An 18,397-nucleotide genomic window follows, 5' to 3' on the forward strand; every position below is an offset into this window, starting at 1 on the left:
ATCGCGAGTGGAAGCGCTGTAAACACAATGTTCACTAAACATGAACAGCGTTCGTGGATCAAAATTGAAGTGGCACGTAGTCGTAGTGCACGAGAATGTTTTCAGGGACTGCGGGAAGCCTGTGGTGATGCAGCGTTGCCATACCGCAACGTAGCTCGATGGGTTAAAGTGTTTTGTGAAGGCAGACAGAACGTGGAAGACCGCCAACGTTCTGGACGACCTCCAGTGGACAATATGACAATTCAGCTCCTTGCATCCTTGCTGGACATGGATAGACGGTGGACTGCGCGTGAGTTATCGGCAGAGGTTGGGGTGTGCCATAAAACTGTGTTTCACATTTTGAACGACATCCTGGGTTTTCGCAAAATTGCAGCACGTTGGGTTCCACATGTCATTACCGAGGTGCAGAAATGGTACCGATATGCACTGGCACAAGAATTGCTGGACCGCCACCAGAGGGAAGGTGACAATTTCTTGGGCAGGATCGTTACCATTGATGAAACCTGGGTTCGATCCTACGAACCATATTTGAAGCGCCAATCCAACGAATGGAAGCATCCCGGTTCCCCTCGGCCAAAGACTGTGCGCCCTAGTCAGGGAGGAGTGAAGGTGATGTCGATAATGGCGTATGATGTCGAAGGGGTTATCCTGCACCATGCTGTACCAGCAGGGCAGACTATGAATGCGCCATATTACTGCACGTTCTTGCAACACCATCTGCGTCCCGCACTTCGGAGAAAGCGACCTGATCTTTTGGCACGGACCCCAATCATTTTGCACGACAATGCACGCTGTCACACAGCTACCGCCGTGACGGACCTTTTACGTGCCTGGAACTGGGAGATTCTGGAACATCCACCATATTCGCCGGATATGAGTCCGTGCGATTATGACCTGTTTTCCAAGATGAAGCAACCACTTCGCGGACAACGATACAACACCAGACAGGCCATCCTCAATGCCGTAGGGCGGTCGCTGCGAGACATCGCCAGAGAACAACGTGCTGACGGAGTACGGCGCTTTCCATACGTGTGGCAGAAGGTTGTGGACATGGGGGGTGATTACATTAAAGGAATGTAGAACGTATTTTCCCTTCTAATACAGTCATTTGTAAATTATAACAATTGTGCCATTACTTTTTATCCATCCCTTGTAAAAGGTGATAATTTTAATTCTAGTGAAGCAAATTACTTATTTATGTACTGATGTAAATGTACTAGTGCATAGTTCCAGTTAATTGGCAATTAATTTGTATGATGTTTTCTTGAATGACAAACAAGGTCTTCAACTTTTTAAACTTGAGTGAACGACTTGTCTATTGAGTTTGTATTATCCAAACAGTGACACATACTAGTTGTGCCAAAAGAAATTCAGGTGGGAAAAATAAAACATAACTTAGAACTTTATGTAGAGCATATTTACTCAAACAATAAATTTTAATAGTACCATTATTGTATTATTTTCAGAAAATTTCTCTGTTGAAATGTGGTTATATTTAATAAAAAGAACTACACGATTGTTCTCCCCTCTAGGATTTTAATATAAATACTTTTTGTTCAGACTCCTTGAAAAGCATTACATATTAGGTTTCTTATTCTATAAAGACCGTGATTAGTTCATCACTGACATCCAAAGTAACAAATGGAAAATTACCAGTTTGTTCCTCTAGCAGCTTCACAAGATACATTATTTCATCGACAATTAAATTATTCGTTTGAACTAATGATAAAGATGTTTCGTTGGCAGATTCAACAGGCGAGATTTCTAAAGTTGTGAGTTGGTTTTCATTTGCGGACATTACGACGAAAATATCGCATTCAGATGTCATTAGCAAGGAGTGAAGTCGCTCAATTAAAATATCCATCTTGTTTTGGTTATATTTTGCTACAATGTCTTTAATATTATGATTATTTTTGGTATCGTTAGTATTAAACTGACTTATATACATGTTGTAATCTTCAGTTGTTACCTTTGACAGAAGAAACTGGAGAATTCCCAGAAAATCTTCGATGTTAATAGTTACACGAAAGTCATTTTGTTCTTCAAGAGGTGAAACACTTGTTTGTGGTGATTTAAAGGGTACGACGATACCAACTGCTTCGCCATCAACAGTATTCGAGATTTTTCTATTAATAGAATTCAAAACCACAAGACTTTTGGGAATTATTCGGTCTACCAATTCTTCAGAGCAAAGTTTGGTTAATTTTGCTGGAACACTTTCATTTACAAAGGTCACAAATTTGTAATCTTTGATTTGATTTATTGTCTCAGGACAAAATGTTAGTGTTTTGCTTGAAGTAGCACTGTTGAAACTTCTCTGAATAATTTGCTCAACGTGATTTTGTACAGTGGACACATTAGAAGGACTAAGTAAAGAACTATTTGAGTTTCGCATTTGACCACTTACTTTAGAACTAATAATTGCAGATTTCAGGACACATAAAGAGGGTATATTATGACTAACATCACACAATTTTTTAACACTTGCCTGATGTGTTTCAATTGGCATTGGTGTCATGACATCAACGTGGAAATTTGGTTTCAGAATAGTTGATATTGTATAACTCATACTATTTTTATTAGCATTAATTGTACCTAGCGTTGTAAAATTCGGCTTCTTTACTGGAAAACAACCTATAGAAGGTGTTAGAAATTTGTTAAAGTCTATACATTTTGTGTGTATCCCACGAGACGCATCAAGATATTGAACCATTACTAACTTATCTTCTGTATAGCACATCCTTTGTACAGTTTCTCCGGTATTCATTTCTACCTTGTACAGAAAATTGTTTTCGTCCTTTTGTGTTTCATGTTCTTCAGTATGAACATCCTGTTCACCAAATACATTTGGACATTTCTCAATCTCAGTAATCTGCTCTGCGATTGGCTGTTGTTGATTGCCAATGTCTTTAAACGTTCCTTTCGCTTGTAAGTAACTTTTCAGATATTTTAAAGCACGTTTAAAATCGACGCCATTTTCTGACTTCAATCTTCTGAATAGGATTTCACATCGTCCTTTATTTTTCGTAGAACTATAAGAACTGCACACCGCAGAAATTGCAAATCTCTTATATAACTCATTTTGAACATAGGCATCTAAAATCTTACTGTTTTCAGGTAGCACATAAATTCTAGTGTGAAAATATCGGAGATTATTTGTCAATTCCCTAGATGGCATTGTTAATTTTGATTCTAGATACCGCTTGTTGACAAAACTGAAACCATAAATACTTGTTTATATTTTTTCGTTGCTTTTCCAAATTATATTTCACGTAGGTAACTAGAGACGATGCAATCAATACAGTTGGAAAAGCACGCCTCATTAGTACAAGCTAATGTTACCACGGAAAGTTTAAAATAAAAATAAGTTGACAATTATAACAAAGGCCAACAATCAGTAAAAATTCTGTGTAATAAATATTGGTTTTCTTCCAGTATGAATTTTGTGTTAATAGATGTTAGTGACCTTCAGAATAATTTTGTGTTTAGTAGATGTTTAGTAAATGATGTCAGGCAGCATTTCTGACCAGTGTTGAGTGTGAACTATGAAGTCATTTTGACAAAATGTATGTTTATAATTTTAGAGTAAGAATGAAACGTACCAAAGAAAACGTAAAATATGAATTTCATTTCCCATTGTGAAACTAAGGTAGACTTCCAAATTGGAAATTCAGTACTGAAATTTGAAAATGAAATGAAATGAAATCTTTGAGTTTTACGTCCAGTGGCGGATTTAGTCCGGGGCCGGGGGGCCTAGGTCCCCCAGTTTTTGAGTGACGAAAATAATTAAAACCTATTATTTAGACCCTATATATTTATAAATGTTTATAGTAAACTCATGGGGTACCTATCATAGTCTGGGTTCTGACTGGCTCCCTAGTTTTTACCTCGAGTTAACCTACGCACACGGTGTTGGTCCACTACAAAGCTCACTTGGCAATACTGAAATTTGAAGTAATATAAGTATTGTTAGCAATAGATTGACAAGGCCAAAGATAGAACCTGTACCTCAGACGCTGAATCCGTTACTCGCTATGCGTTCTTTAGCCACAAAGGTTGAAATCGGAAATAGTTAATTAGAACCAATTCCGGATTGAATAGATGGTTAAGGGACAAGATAAAACCTAGTCTTCAGAACCGGAATCGATTGCAAAAAAAAAAAAAAAAATGCATCTCTTACCAATTTTGCTCCACGGAAGTCAACATTGTAACCGGAAGAAATAGTAAACTTCAACCGCTTTTGCTTTTGGTACAGTGTTGCGGGTTGTGATGGCATGTACCGTCGACATCCTGAATCGACTGCAGAAAGCTGCTTGTCGCTATCTCTAATACCTTTTCTGTTCTATGGTGATAAATTATGAAGCCGGAAAGGTTAATTTGAACCACTTCCGGGTTCAATAGTAGGTTATAGGAGGAAATGGAACCTCCTCTTGGTAAGCTGAATCGATTTAGGAAAACTGCATCTCAATATTTCTTACCGTTTTTGCTCTATGACAATCAGTATTGATGCTGGAAGTGGTAGTAAATGTCAACTACTTCCGGTTTTGGTACAGTGTTTGCAAATGGTGATAATTAGTTCTCTTGAGACACTGAATTATGTCACTATCTAATACAATTTTGTTCAATTGCGATAAATGTTGAAACTGGAAATAGTTTATTTTAACCACTTCCGATTTGAATAGAGAGTTAATGGCGGAGATTAAACCTATTCTTGGGACGTAGAATTGCATAGAAGCACATCTCGATATCTTTTACAGTTTTTGCTGTGATATCTGTCGACAGCCGGGCGAACAAAGCCATAAGACTTCCGACACTTATGAACAGCATAATTAACAGCATAACAGCATTCAAAGTCTGATAATTTAGAAAAGAGAATTGTTCCAATTGTTGATTCCTTTTTCTTTTGCGGGCCCCTCTGAGTTCTGCGGCCCTAGGTAATTTCCCTATTTTGCCTAGTCGGAAATACGACGCTGGCTAACAGCATTGTAGAATTATAATCCATTACTATGAATCCTAAAATGAGAAAGGGCTTTGAACAATATGGGATGAAAATAAATATTAGACAGACAAAAGCCATGGTGATTGGAACGAAGGGCTCTGTGTCAAATGTAAAAGTAGGAGAGGAGAAAATAGAACAAGTGAATAGTTTTCGATATCTGGGTAGTATTATTAGTGTTGATATGAAGTGCGAATGTGAAATAAAACCAAGAATAGGAGTGGCGAAAGAAGCTTTTAGGAGGAAGAAAAGTCTGTTTTGTGGGACCTTGAATAAAGAGTTGAGAAAAAGACTCATAAAATGCTTCGTGTGGAGTGTTGTACTATGGGGCGGAAACGTGGACATTACGTAAAGGTGACGAAAATCGACTGGAAGTCTTCGAAATGTGGGTGTGGAGAAGAATAGAAAGAATTAGTTGGGTCGAGCGCAAAACGAATGAGAGAGTGTTAGAAATGGTGGGTGAGAAAAGAACACTTTTAGATATTATTAGGAAGAGGAAGAGAAACTGGTTGGGGCATTGCCTAAGAAGAGATTGTATCATGAGGGACGTCCTAGAAGGTATGGTGGCGTGAAAGAGAGGGAGGGGCGAAGGAGACTACAATTAATGGATGATATTAAAACAGAAAGATCATACGCGAAGACGAAAAGGTTATCGGAGGAGCGTGGAGCACGGAAGCTTCTCAGCTGCGGCAAGTGACCTGCCAATAAAGGCAGAATACCTATGATGATGATGATGACTATGAGTCCTAGGCGATTCGTTACATGTAGTGACGTTAGGTTTAAGTACTGTACACAATTGGTATTATGTAAGAGAGTGAAATCAAATAATTGATGTTCTACGATATCTAAAAAATAGATGAAATATAGGATGAAATAATTATAATGAAGTACGTATGAAGCACCTGTATAAGTGTAGCAATATAGATAAAAATAAGTTATCAATAAAAAGTTATAGATAAGTTATTGATAAAAAATAAAAGTTATCAACGGATTATGAAGGTTATAAATAAGGGTTATTGACGGATTATAGAAGTTATAAATAAAAACGAAAGTTATCGACGAATTATAAAAGTTATAAATAAAAATTATTGAAGACGGATTATAGAAGTTATAAATAAAAGTTATCGACGACGGATTATAGAAATTGTAAATAAAAATAAAAGTTATCGATAAAAATAAAAGTTATGGACAAGTTATAAAAGTTATTAATAAAAGTTATCGTTAAAAAGTTATAGATACGTTATAGATAAAAATGTTATCGACGGATTATGGACGATATGAATGAACGGAAATTTGTGAATTTTATCTTTTGTGTTATTCACTTCTTGAACTGTTGTCACGTTTAGCGCGGCATACATGGCTCAGTGGTGCAGAATTTACCTCGTGCGTGGGTGTGTCTGGTTCGATCCCCGGATAAGTAAGTGTGTGGTGGACATCATAGTGTTCGTGGGTTTTATCGGGGTAAGGTTTCACGTTAGCAGATTTTATATATCGGCTGGGTAAGGGTTTGGCTGTTGGCTAACTCGATCGACCAATCTGAGACGTTAACTCATGATCGTGAGACAAGACCTATCGTGGTTCGTGTTATACTGAAGAGAATTTTTGTTTTAAATTGTTCTCGATGTATTTGCAGTTCTGTTCCTTTCGAAGTAAATAATAATAATAATAATAAGAAGAAGAAGAAGAAGAAGAAGAAGAAGTAAATAAGAAGGAAATCAAAGTGGAAGAAAAAGTTAAACAAGAAACTGAAGTATGTATGTTTGTTCTTTCGTTTGTTTGTAGAAATTTAGAATCGCGTTTCAGCAGTGAGGCTGTATGAAACTTGGACCTATATAATTTAAAGTTAAATCCGACTCACCGTAATGTGTTTAATGTTTTCCCATCAGGAATGAAACACAAGTTGCATCATAGTTGTTCGCATTAACGACTAGAGCAGCAGACAAGGCTGAAGTATATTCGGTAGTCGTTTTAAGAACAAATAGTTTAGTGGTAAAGCATTTGCACGTGAAACAAACGGTAAAGAAAAAAAACAACCTCTGGTGTGAGGAGTTCTTAGTTCAATTCCAAGACATGGGAATTTGTGGCACCCTAAAATTTGTGTCTATGGATTTAGTCACGATTCTCTCACGGTTTTATTCCGTAACTTATTCCCTAGTCATCAAGGGCGCCGATTTCTCTGTAATTTTGGGGGAGGGGCATCCACATGCAGAAGGCATATATGAGGATTTTAAGACAAATTGCATTCAAATTAGAATGCCAAATATTGCATATTCTTAAATACAATAAAGGGGCCCACTGCAGCTTTGGAGGGCGGGACCCCCAGGATCGGCGTCCTTGCTAGTCATTCGCACTCATTAATCATCTGTCTCTAAGAAGTAAATAAATTGTATAAATTTCATTTCATATGATTAGAACTAATACTTACAGAAATTGAAGTCAAGTGGAGAGACCGACGACTCATTCGCAACCTGTACATACGACAACGAGTGAAGTTTCGCTTGAATGAAGGAGAAACCAATAGTGTGGAGATTGGAAGAGGAGTCACACAAGGATGTAATATGTCGCCCCAATTATTCAACATTTCCAGTGAACGTTTGATGAAGGAAGCATTAATGGAAATTGGAGATTTCAAGATTGGGATGAAAATCATTAACAAGATAAGGTATGCGGATGATACGGTTATTATAGCTAGAACCGAAGAAGGACTACAAGAGATGATTGACAAAGTAGTTGACACTGGGAAACTATATGGAATTTAAATCAACATCTAAAAATCGAAATTCATGAAAATATTCCGTGGAAAATGAGCCCTTAACGGGTCAGAGTAGAACAAAGAGTACTTGAAGAGGTCGATCATTTCAAATATTCGAATATGTGGGAAGTAGTTGGACGAAAAACGCCTACTGCACCAAAGAGATCAGGTCAAAAATTATTATACCCAAAGAAGCATTCAACAAGAAAAGATCACTCTTAACTAGCAGGCTTAATATTGGACTAAGAAAGAAATTGGTCAGGTGCTATATATGGAGTATTGGACTGTATGCCTCAGAGACTTTAACATTACGGAAGTTAGAGATGAAATATTTAGAGAGCTTCGAAATGTGCTGTTGGAGGAAAATGAAGAAGATAAAATGGACAGAGAGAGCAACAAACGATGTTTTGAAACAGATAGGAGAGAAGAGGGCGCTTTTAGCCAGCATTCTTCGTAGGAAGATCAATTGGATTGGACACATCTTGCGAAGAAATTGTCTTCTTCATACCGCCATAGAAGGAAAGATGGAAGGAAAGCGAGGTATAGAAAGAAGAAGAACACAAGTGATCGATGATTTGAAAAATAGAAGAAAATATTGGGAGTTAAAAGAGGAAGCCGAAAATCGAGAAACATGGAGGAAACAATACCAAACTCAAACTGAAAATTAAGAAGAAGAAAATAAAAGAATCCTCATTAGTCCCAGGACCTGCCGAAAGGCAGAATCTAAGTAATAATAATGATTTGAACTGCAGAACCCTTCACTTAAAAGTATCTTCTTGCCGAATATCTTAGGGTTCATTTCTTTATACGTATATAAAAGCAACGAGCCCTAAATATATTTAATCCTTTCCGTTGGTTCAGTGAATAGCGTATGCCTTTGGTGTGTGTGGTCCTAGGTTCGATTCCTAGTGAAAGAGCTCTAACATTTAAAAGCTTTAAATTGGTTCGGATTCCACCTTAAAATATAGGTCCGAATCTCATATAACCTCGCTGCTGAATAAACACGCAATAAATCTAAAACATTCAGTTAAAGGACACGGTCTTCAGGCGCGAATCCGAAAGAGGCTTTGATGGTACAGAATCCTCGAGTTTTCAAATTTACAATATACAAAAATGACAATTGTAACATTTGGGTATACTTTACGAAGGACAGAATGCCACGTGACAAAATGACAAATGTCTAACCCCCACTTAAGTAAGTTCTGGATTGGCGCCTGTACGTCTTTCTATGATAAAGTACTGTCATATTGTACTACGTATTTGAAGTACTGTAATGTACTGTATCTTTCTCACTAAAAAAGCATTTCACACATCACTTCAGAACAGAAAATGATTTTAAAACATCACTGATAATTGCATTACTGAATGCATCGTCTGCTAGAATCTTTACGTGACCTTTTCCGATATCTTATAATCATTGTTTATTTGAACTCCAGGAAACAACCTAAGTTATACAAATGATTTTAAGAAGTGGAAATAAAATTAGTACTTACCAGAACCAGCAAATCAATTGCAAATAACAAATAACGTTGTGCGTTGCTGTAAATGCACTTGGAAGGAATTACTTAGCGCGTAATCGTCTGATATTTGTCGTGCCATCTTGGGGTCACAAACGCGCTCGATGAAAATCAAACACGCAGTTACCGATATAGTTCCACTTATTGTCGCTTCGTGGCACTTCAAGCCGGGTCGTTTCTGCCACCTAGTGACGTGAGTTTGAACTTACTTATTTCAGTTTTCATTTTTTTTTTTCACTAGCTTGTTTACTTTTATTATTCCTAATTATACGTATATTTATTTTTGTGAAATAATTGTATGTATCTGGTTGGGGAACAGAATGATTTATCCCTCCAAAATATTTTAGAGAAGAAAATATAGATCAAGTCTGAATATATTTACATAGAATTAAAGAAGTAGAAATAACAAATGAATGTAATACCTCTTCTAATAGTAGGCAGCAATTGCTGGTTTATGCATATGCAGTGTTTCTTTCAGAAACAATGTTTCGGAGGGGGGAACTGCTGGTACTATTCTATTTATTATTATATTATAGACGTATTATTTTGGTTTCCTCCGGAGGGGAGCTTTCAGAGCTCCGGGGGGCAGTGACCTGCAAAAACCTGTCTGAGAGAAACACTGGAGCGTATGTCCGCCCGTAGCGGGGCACAAGGGGGCAGTTGCTTCCCGTGTATCTTCGAAGGTGGTTCAGTTCTCTGAAATACATGCCAAAACATACTATAGATAGGCTACATTGACTTGATCCCTAGTCTTCCGTTGCAAGCGCTGCTATCGGCTGGAGGAATTTCACTCGCTTTCTTTCGCTTAGCAACAGCTGAACCCTTATTGGCTCAACGCGTGGGTGTGTGAGGGTGTGAGCGTTAGTTCGCATTTTTGCCTCGGCTCAAGACATTTTGGCAGCACAATAGTTTGCTTTCACATGCTTAATAATTTATATTAAATATTATAAATAAAATGAAATGAAATCTTTTAGTTTAACGTTCCACAATTATGTCCTATAGGCTAAGGGAGACGATGATTAAGGGTAGTGAATGATAATGGAAGAATTGGTGACATGAGAAAGTGGGAGGAAAGGGAAGTATCCGAGAAAACCCACTTACACAATGTTGTCCACCACAAACTTACTTGGCCGGAGAACGAACCAGGGATGCCACACACCAGAGGTAAACACTTTACCTCTGAGCCACCGTGCTTCCAATTAATTAAATATTACAGTTCTATAGTTTACTTACTGCAATTAATAAGGATATGTGCGTAAGTAATTGTTGTTTTATTAATTATATATCATGTACAAGCGTGCATTAAAGCGTGTGTGTATTTGAGTCTACGTTTTCGTGTTGGACTTCTGAATCGTTCTTTTGCTCCCTTGGAATCGGTCTTTTGCCTCTTGAAATCATTATTTTGCCTACCTTGGAATAAGTCTTTTACCCCCTTGCACTCGGTCTTTTCCCTCTTGGGATCGTTCTTTTGTCCCCTTGGAATCGTTCTTTTGCCTTTTGCAATCGTTCTTTTGCCTATCCCTGGAATCAATATTTTGCCACCTCCTCTTAGAAAGAATCCCGCGGGTGTCCTTGTTTGTGTAGCTACATGAAAGTTAATACATAATATTTGAAAGTCTCCTTACTTACTACCCATTTCGTGTATGAATTACAAATATGAATCTGTTACGTCATTACCTCTATATTCATTACTCCTGCGCCAGACACCGATGTTACTATAATTCTTTTATGAAGTTGAGTGCATGAAGGAGATGATCAAGAAATTTAATAATAGAATAAATTATTATTTGTGGGTGGCTTAAGCTGTTCATTATGCCACCAGCAAGACAGTACATAGTACATTTAATGAGAAAGAGCCTAATATCATCACATATTTTAATTTTAATTTCTGTTTAATTATTTTTTTTCAAATCGATTTACACGCTTTAGTTCACACTTATCGGGTAATCCTTAGGAGCTGCAGGGCCCAATTAGGAACAATTTTGGGGCCCATATTCTCACCTAATTTACACTAAAGTCTACAGGACTATATATGTGTACTTATAAAGTCTATTATAGACTTTATTTCTCTGTGGTAGAATGAAAAGCAATGAAAATGTACGCTTAAAAACTACATGCGAGTACTGTGCAGATGCAGAGATGACGTGGATAAATGAATTTAAGCCACTGATCCACTACCCATCGTGTAGCACTTTGATCTACCACCCACCATGAGCCACTCTGACTCACCACCCACCAGAACCGATCGTCATCAACTTTGAACCATGATCGAAGCTCTCCTCTCCACTGACTAAAGAGTTTACACTTGTAGTAAAACAAGACTGTGAAATTAGCACTAATCGGAGTTTGAATTTCTATGGTCAATTGCTCATGTTACAGTAACGATGGACCCTGTTGTTTACGATGTTAACATGGTAAAGTGTTTGTAATGGGCCGTATTACAACGAATTTCAATTTCATTATCATATATAATTATTTCCTTGTTGAATTACAGATACTTTTCAGTGGAAAATAGGATGAGATTTGAAAGTCTCGAATCAAGACCAATGTAAAGGGGGGAGGGAAAAAAAGTGTAAAGTTCAACTGTCTCGAAAGCCAAGAAGTAAGTCCTATTGCTATTATTACAATCACAAATATCAATATCCAAAAGTGTTTGAAGTTCTTTTTTCACTTAGATATACTCGTCTCAGCAGTAGCGTAGCCAGGATGTGTTTCGGGGGGGGGGAGTGCTGTTATAGGTACATATAGAGTAATTACAAACAAAAAATATATAAACATAAAAATATATTTTAAAAAATACAAACAAAGTAGCAAAGTACATTGTCGGACCTCTTTGGGGGGGGCAGCCCCTCTGACCCCCACTTCCCTACGCCACTGGAAACAAATAAAAAAGGAAGAAAAATGGAGGCTTTGAAAGTGAAACGTAAGCAAATTGACCAGTGTTTAGAAGATACTGTCTACAATGCACTGAGTAGAGTGGGTCGGTAGGTCAGAGTGGGTTGGTGGGTCAGAGTGGATCACGGTAGGTGGTAGGTCGCAGTGGGTCACGTCCTGTTGATCCACGACTCACTGACCTACTCCATCTCTCGTACTGTGAAATGGTTTATTGAAAATAAGTAAAAGGTCAACAAATATTGTTTCCTGATGTGAAAATCCAATACAAAATGTAAGCCATGGCCCAAAGTAAACACACATGCTTTAGAAAATAATGTTTGTATCAATTATGGCTTAAATGTTAAAACATTGTAACCCATAGAGCAGCATACAAAATTAGAAATTCGCTATTTTGATTTGATCTAATTATTATTTTAATCCTTCATGTATAGTCTTATGTAAAAAAAAAAAAAAAAAAAAAAAAAAAAAAATCAGCTTTGTAATTTTTAAAATGAATTGTGCAGCCGAAAACCTCTAAATTCTTAGAATAATAAAATTGTGGGTTACCATGTTCTTGCCTCACACCCTTCATTTATATTGAAATCACCAGCCATTTTGTTTTCTCAGTATCTTCTCGCTATCTATTGCCGTTTTTACTGTATAGCGATCAACTTTAAATCCGGAAGTGGTTGATTTCTGCCATTTCCGGTTTGAATAGAGGGTTAGGGGTCTAAGGCAGAAGGTGGCACCTAATCTTAAAACTCTAGACTTGTTCCGAAGGAAAATTAACTTTTCGCTAATTGTTATCGTTTCTACTTTACGTAAATCAATATTGAAACCAGAAGTTTGTAATACCCTGGATGGAAGTTGCTAAACAACTGTAATATAATTTTCAATCCTGGATGAAAGTTGCCAAATGTATGCAATACTCATTTCAAATATAGTTTCAAATGCTGCTGTAACTATTCTAAAAATTCTATTGGGTTTTCGATATTCCGAAGTACAATTTCCTCTAGGGGGGCGAGCGCCCCCCCTTGCCCCCCTGATGGGCGCCCTTGACATCATCAATTATAAAACGAAATTATATCACTATACTAAAATTTTAAGTAATCTATTACTCAAGCGTTATCTATGTTGCGCATCGACGCATAAAGATGTCATCAGGTATCCCGGATATATATACAGGGCCGGATCCAGGATTCTCTGAGGGGGGTGCACCAATAACTACCAGTACATTTGAATTAAATTTGACTTTTTTAAAAGCCTTTAGGCATCTGTGATGTGAAAGAGGAATTCCTTTGGAAATGCTAAATGTCTGCTCTCGATGAATTCTTTTCCTTCAACCTTCAGAAAATTGACTTAAACTATTGATTTTGCAAAACTCACTGCTAGCTTCTCACTTTAGGTAGTGTATATTTACAAGGAAGGGGAGTGCACGCGCACCTTTGCACCCCCTCCCTAATTCCGGCCCTATATATATACGAAAAATTATTAATTTCCTGTTGAATTTTACAGTAATTTTGACATCCTAGGTTACAGATCAAAATCCTAATTATCACTTTCTAAATATATGTAATGCGCTGTGGTGCAGATATAATTTACGCGGCGCATTACAAGTTGTAATGGATTGCTATAACTTCCAATGTTAGTAGAGAGTTAATGATGGAGGTGAATAATGTATTCTTGGGACGCTTAAATCGAGTGCAGAAAATCCCTTCTCGTTATGGAAACCGTTTTGTGCTCTACAATGATCAACGTTAAAACCGAAAGCGTTTGATTTGTACCACTTCCTATGGATGGATCACCGCCATCAAGAACCAGGGCGCAAAATTTCCGGTCGCCAGGTCGCCATTGGCGACTACAAATTTAGAGCTGGCGACCAGTGTTCAGTACGAATGGTTTCTGCCTAAAAACGTACAGGGCTGCGCAAGTTCTGTTTCGCAGGAAAATAATTAAAAGTAAAACTGTTCATTAAGCACTTCCAACGAGATTTCTACAGTGAAAAAGTGGACCTTGTCTTAGCAGAGTAGGCAGAATATAAACTTTTGTTTTCTTCATTGATGTTAAAATGAAACACTGCAAAAGATTTACAGTGAAAACTCCATTACGGGATTCCCAAATTTGCTTCCAATTGTCACATTTTGTGTAGTTTTTGAGCAGGCCCGTATCCACGGGGGTGCTAGGGTAGGCCGCCCCCTCTAAATTTTCACTGGCCCCCAAAATTTTCACGGTAGACTTGCAAACGAACTATAATATGGTTGGATTGGGGGCCCCCTAACTTCTACCGCCCCCCCCCCCCTACATTTTTGGGCTGGCTACCGGCCTGGTTTTGAGTGCTGCTTCATGTGAGAGAGGCTTTAGCAGTCTCAACAGAGTTAAGACTACCTACAGGAATTCACTGAAGACTGACACACTGGATGATTTGAAGACAATTTCCATCTATTGACCTTCAGGTACGGACTTTGATCCGAACTGGTACTTCAGTGCAGAAAAAGAGCGTTACACAAACGTGAAGTCTTAGGCCCGTTACACAGTCAAGCGGAGCTCCGCGCTCCGCGCCCCGTCTTCCGCCCTCCGCACTACGCGTGTGTGCTTACACAGTCATCCGTAGCTACGCGCTACGCGTCACGTGATTATATACATGATTCTTTTCAGTCAGTGTTGCGAGTCAACATAAAAATATATGTTGACAATAGTGGTATCTTAATATTTTTGTAAGAAGAGAAAACGAAGAACACAGAAAAATAAATGTCTCAAGATTCATCGCTTAGTTTCTCAAAGAAGTCTGAAGGGAGCTTTACGTCTGTGTATATAGATTTACGAGAAGACGAGAAGGACTTCAATAATTTCCGTACGTCAATTCAGTCGTTCGATGACCTAATTGAAAAAAATCCATCGAAATTATAAAAATGCAGTTTAAATAAAATTCATATGCACGCTCTTAAAATACAGTACTTAACAGATAATGTTTTTTTAACAAATGAAGATAACCATGTTTGTACATTTGGTTAGAACTTCACATCGAATCAACTATTTAATAGTAGAGATAAATTATTTGCCTCAATTTATCTTTTTTCATTGTCCATACCTTCATTTTTACAAAAAAAAAATCTTTTACATATCTCGTTCCATGCCTGTTCACGAATGTCACGCTTTTTGTGTTCCTCACAAGAGGGATCCCATTAATATGGTGTTAATTTAACCTCCGTGATAATTGAAACTGAAACTGAAATTTGTTGAAAGAAAGTCCAAAAATTACAATAGTCACGTATTGTTAACAGTGGTATATTAGAGGCACCACATGTACAGTTCCAATTAAGTAAGACATTCCTCATTTTGAGGTTTAAAAATAATAATATAGAAGTACACAGTTAACGGATCAACTCTAAGTTTTTAAAACAATATAGCAGAGTGAAAACATTTTTAAATAAAACTAACAGCACGTTTGTAGGTAACGCGGACGAATTTAAAAAAGTGAAAACAAAAACAATTCCAGTTCCGTGAAATGAATGTATTATAAAAACCGTAGACAATTCACTCTAGGGGTGCAGATAATCTATCAACCTCCTAGTTACCACTCTTGCTTCGTAAAAAAGTAACATTGGGAAAAAGTAGTTTTGTTACTAATGGCAATGGACGTAAAAACACTGTAAGTACGCTCGCATAAAGCTCTGTTAGTGACTCTGGTGAAAAATACACATAGACAGTCCTGACATGTAAGACGAAAATGTGAACCCTTCAATTATCTTGTAAATATCATTCATTTAATAAGCTCTTTTGGTAATGGTTTATCTTATATGCACTTTGTTATATATTGTTGTAATAAATTAGTTTTCTTCATATAAAGCCTATAAAAGTAAATTTCTAACTCTATACTACCTGCCCTATGGCATTCAATCAATCATATTATTTTTTAAAGATTTGTTATAAGGAAAGACATTAATTGAAAGTTCCAATTAAACAAAGACAATATAGCTAAATTAAAAATAACACTAAAAATATGAAAATAGTATTGTAGAACAGTATAAAATATTATTTAGCAACTCACTATCAAAAATAAGAAAAGAAATCTGGATCATTTTGCTTTTGCTACCATGCACATTTCTTTTTAAATTTTAAAGAGAAGTGGCTGCTCCGCGCGCGGAGTTTCGCTTGACTATGTAAGCACCCATTTGCTCAATGGCCTTATCTGCCTCGCGGAGCGCGGATAGGGCCACGCGGAGGCTGCTCCGCGCGCGGAGGCCTCCGCGTGACTATGTATGCACCCATAAGAATCAATAGAACAATCTTGCCACGCGGGACTCCGCGCGCGGAGCTCCGCGTGACTGTGTAACGGGCCTTAAGGTGAGATACTTTTTTTAACATGTATATGAATTGTCCAATTCAGAATTGATTATCCTGAGTCTAACTGTCTGGTTTCGAGATTTTATGCCCTGATGTAATCTTTTCTTTGTCAGACCAAAGGCTGTGGGGGGAGGGGAGCGCTCATAATTTGTACGTCTGGTACTGGCGACCATCATTTTTGGATAGACAAGTACGTCTGACTTTGAAATTTTGCGTCCTGTCTATACTAAACATTTGACCATTTAGATCTACATCCTGGTCAAAATTGTTGGTCATTCATCAAGTAGATTTGGAGTTTTTTTTTTTTCTTTTTTTTTTTTTTTTGTCTCCCGAACTAGCGGACATACTGCAGTCACACAGGGCTGCTGTGGGCTAGGACAATTATCACCCTATTTCGAGTCCACGTTGTGTGGCAAATAACACCTAACTTATTGTACACTGAAAACATTTCAGAGAAAAGACTTACAAGAGGTTTGTAAAAAAAATTGATAAAAGGTGAAAGGTTAAAACTCCGTTTACATTATTTGAAGACTTTACAAGGGCGGCTTTAGGATTTTAATTTTAAGTAGGCTCGATTAATCGCTTATGGATACATGCACACATTTGATTGATTAATGACAATAGGAAATTACTTTTACAGTAGTGGTTGATGCTATTTATTAAATAATTATCCACCATTAATATAAACAGTGGAAAATATATTTACTCTTTACTGTATCTTTTAGCGTTTATAAATTTTTCAAAATTCTTAAGTAGGCCCTTGCCTACTCGGCCTACCCACTAAAGCTACCACTGAGATTTTACCAAACAGAACATTGCAATATGTAAACGAGTTTCGGTAAAATAACTTCGTTTCTACCATGCCAACTCGAAAAATTATAATACGCGTAGATGTCGAAAATAGTTCGTACATTTCGCCGCTAGATGACAGTAATCAATGTAAGTGTGCTCTGCCACCTACTGCCAATATAATGAACTGTGTTCACCACACTAAGACCTTGGTCTACGGACCCCAAAATATGAATTTGTAGGTAAAATCCAAGGCAAAAGTTATTGTATATGACAAGAATAAGAATAACATGCACTCTCGTATTTTTGCTCAATATTCAATACCGCTACTGTATTCAATAGCGCAAATATGTAAATAAACGACATTTTGACGTATAAATCTTAATTATCCGTTTTCACGTGAAGAAGTCCGTGATCTTAGTTTGCTTTTATTTTATTTTTTATTTTTTTATTTTGTTTTGTTTTTACGCAGTCAACAAAATCTTCAATCTCATTTATTGCGTGAAATATCCATTAGTAATACTTGGTTGATATAAAAGTTAAATTTTCAACATTTCGAAAGTGGAATTTAGTTCTTTTTTTAGGGTACGGGAGACGAATGATTTAGGCAAGTAAATGATGATGGAAGAATTGGTGGAATGAGAAAGTGGGAGGAAACGGGAATATCCCAAGAAAACCCACTGACACGATGTTGTCCACCGCAAACTTACCTGGCTGGGAATCGAACCAGGAACCCCCACCCAGCAGAGGTAAGGGCTTTACCACTGAGCCACATGGCCCATTGTAACATAGGCCCAACTTTGGCAGTTTGTTTAGCTTTCGAGCAGTAAACATCTCCCACTGATGAGCTTATGGTCTGTAGTGTTAGGGAGACAAACTCCCCTCCCTGGGAATCGAAATCAAGACAATAGACGCGGCATCCACTTGGCCGCGAAAGGGGGTGTCATTACTATTAATGAATACAGTACTGAGAAAAAACGATTGAAGTTAGCGCCCCCCCCCCCAGAAGTTTTCAAGTCTACTTGTGATAAATTGTTTTCCCGAGGGATTGAATGAGTTTAGAATCCTGTCCACCATTTACGCTAATCGAAAGAAGACTTTTAGTGAGAGTTTTCTTTTTTTAAA

At 37.4% G+C, this 18,397-nt stretch overlaps 1 protein-coding gene across 3 annotated transcripts in view; it reads right to left on the reverse strand.

Annotated features, from left to right (window-relative positions):
- The window catches only part of LOC145686730 (popeye domain-containing protein 3-like), a 212,215-nt gene extending 202,835 nt beyond the window's left edge, over positions 1-9,380 (reverse strand). For all 3 annotated transcript variants that reach the window (XM_081760340.1, XM_081760341.1, XM_081760342.1), the window contains exon 1: positions 9,242-9,380. The gene's annotated coding sequence lies outside the window, so the exon portion shown is untranslated. The remainder of the gene's footprint in view (positions 1-9,241) is intronic.
- Between the last annotated feature and the right edge of the window lie 9,017 nt (positions 9,381-18,397).

Source organism: Thermobia domestica, chromosome 5 (genome assembly GCF_964235325.1).
Source record: "Thermobia domestica chromosome 5, izTheDome1.hap1.1, whole genome shotgun sequence".
NCBI lineage: Eukaryota > Metazoa > Arthropoda > Insecta > Zygentoma > Lepismatidae > Thermobia > Thermobia domestica.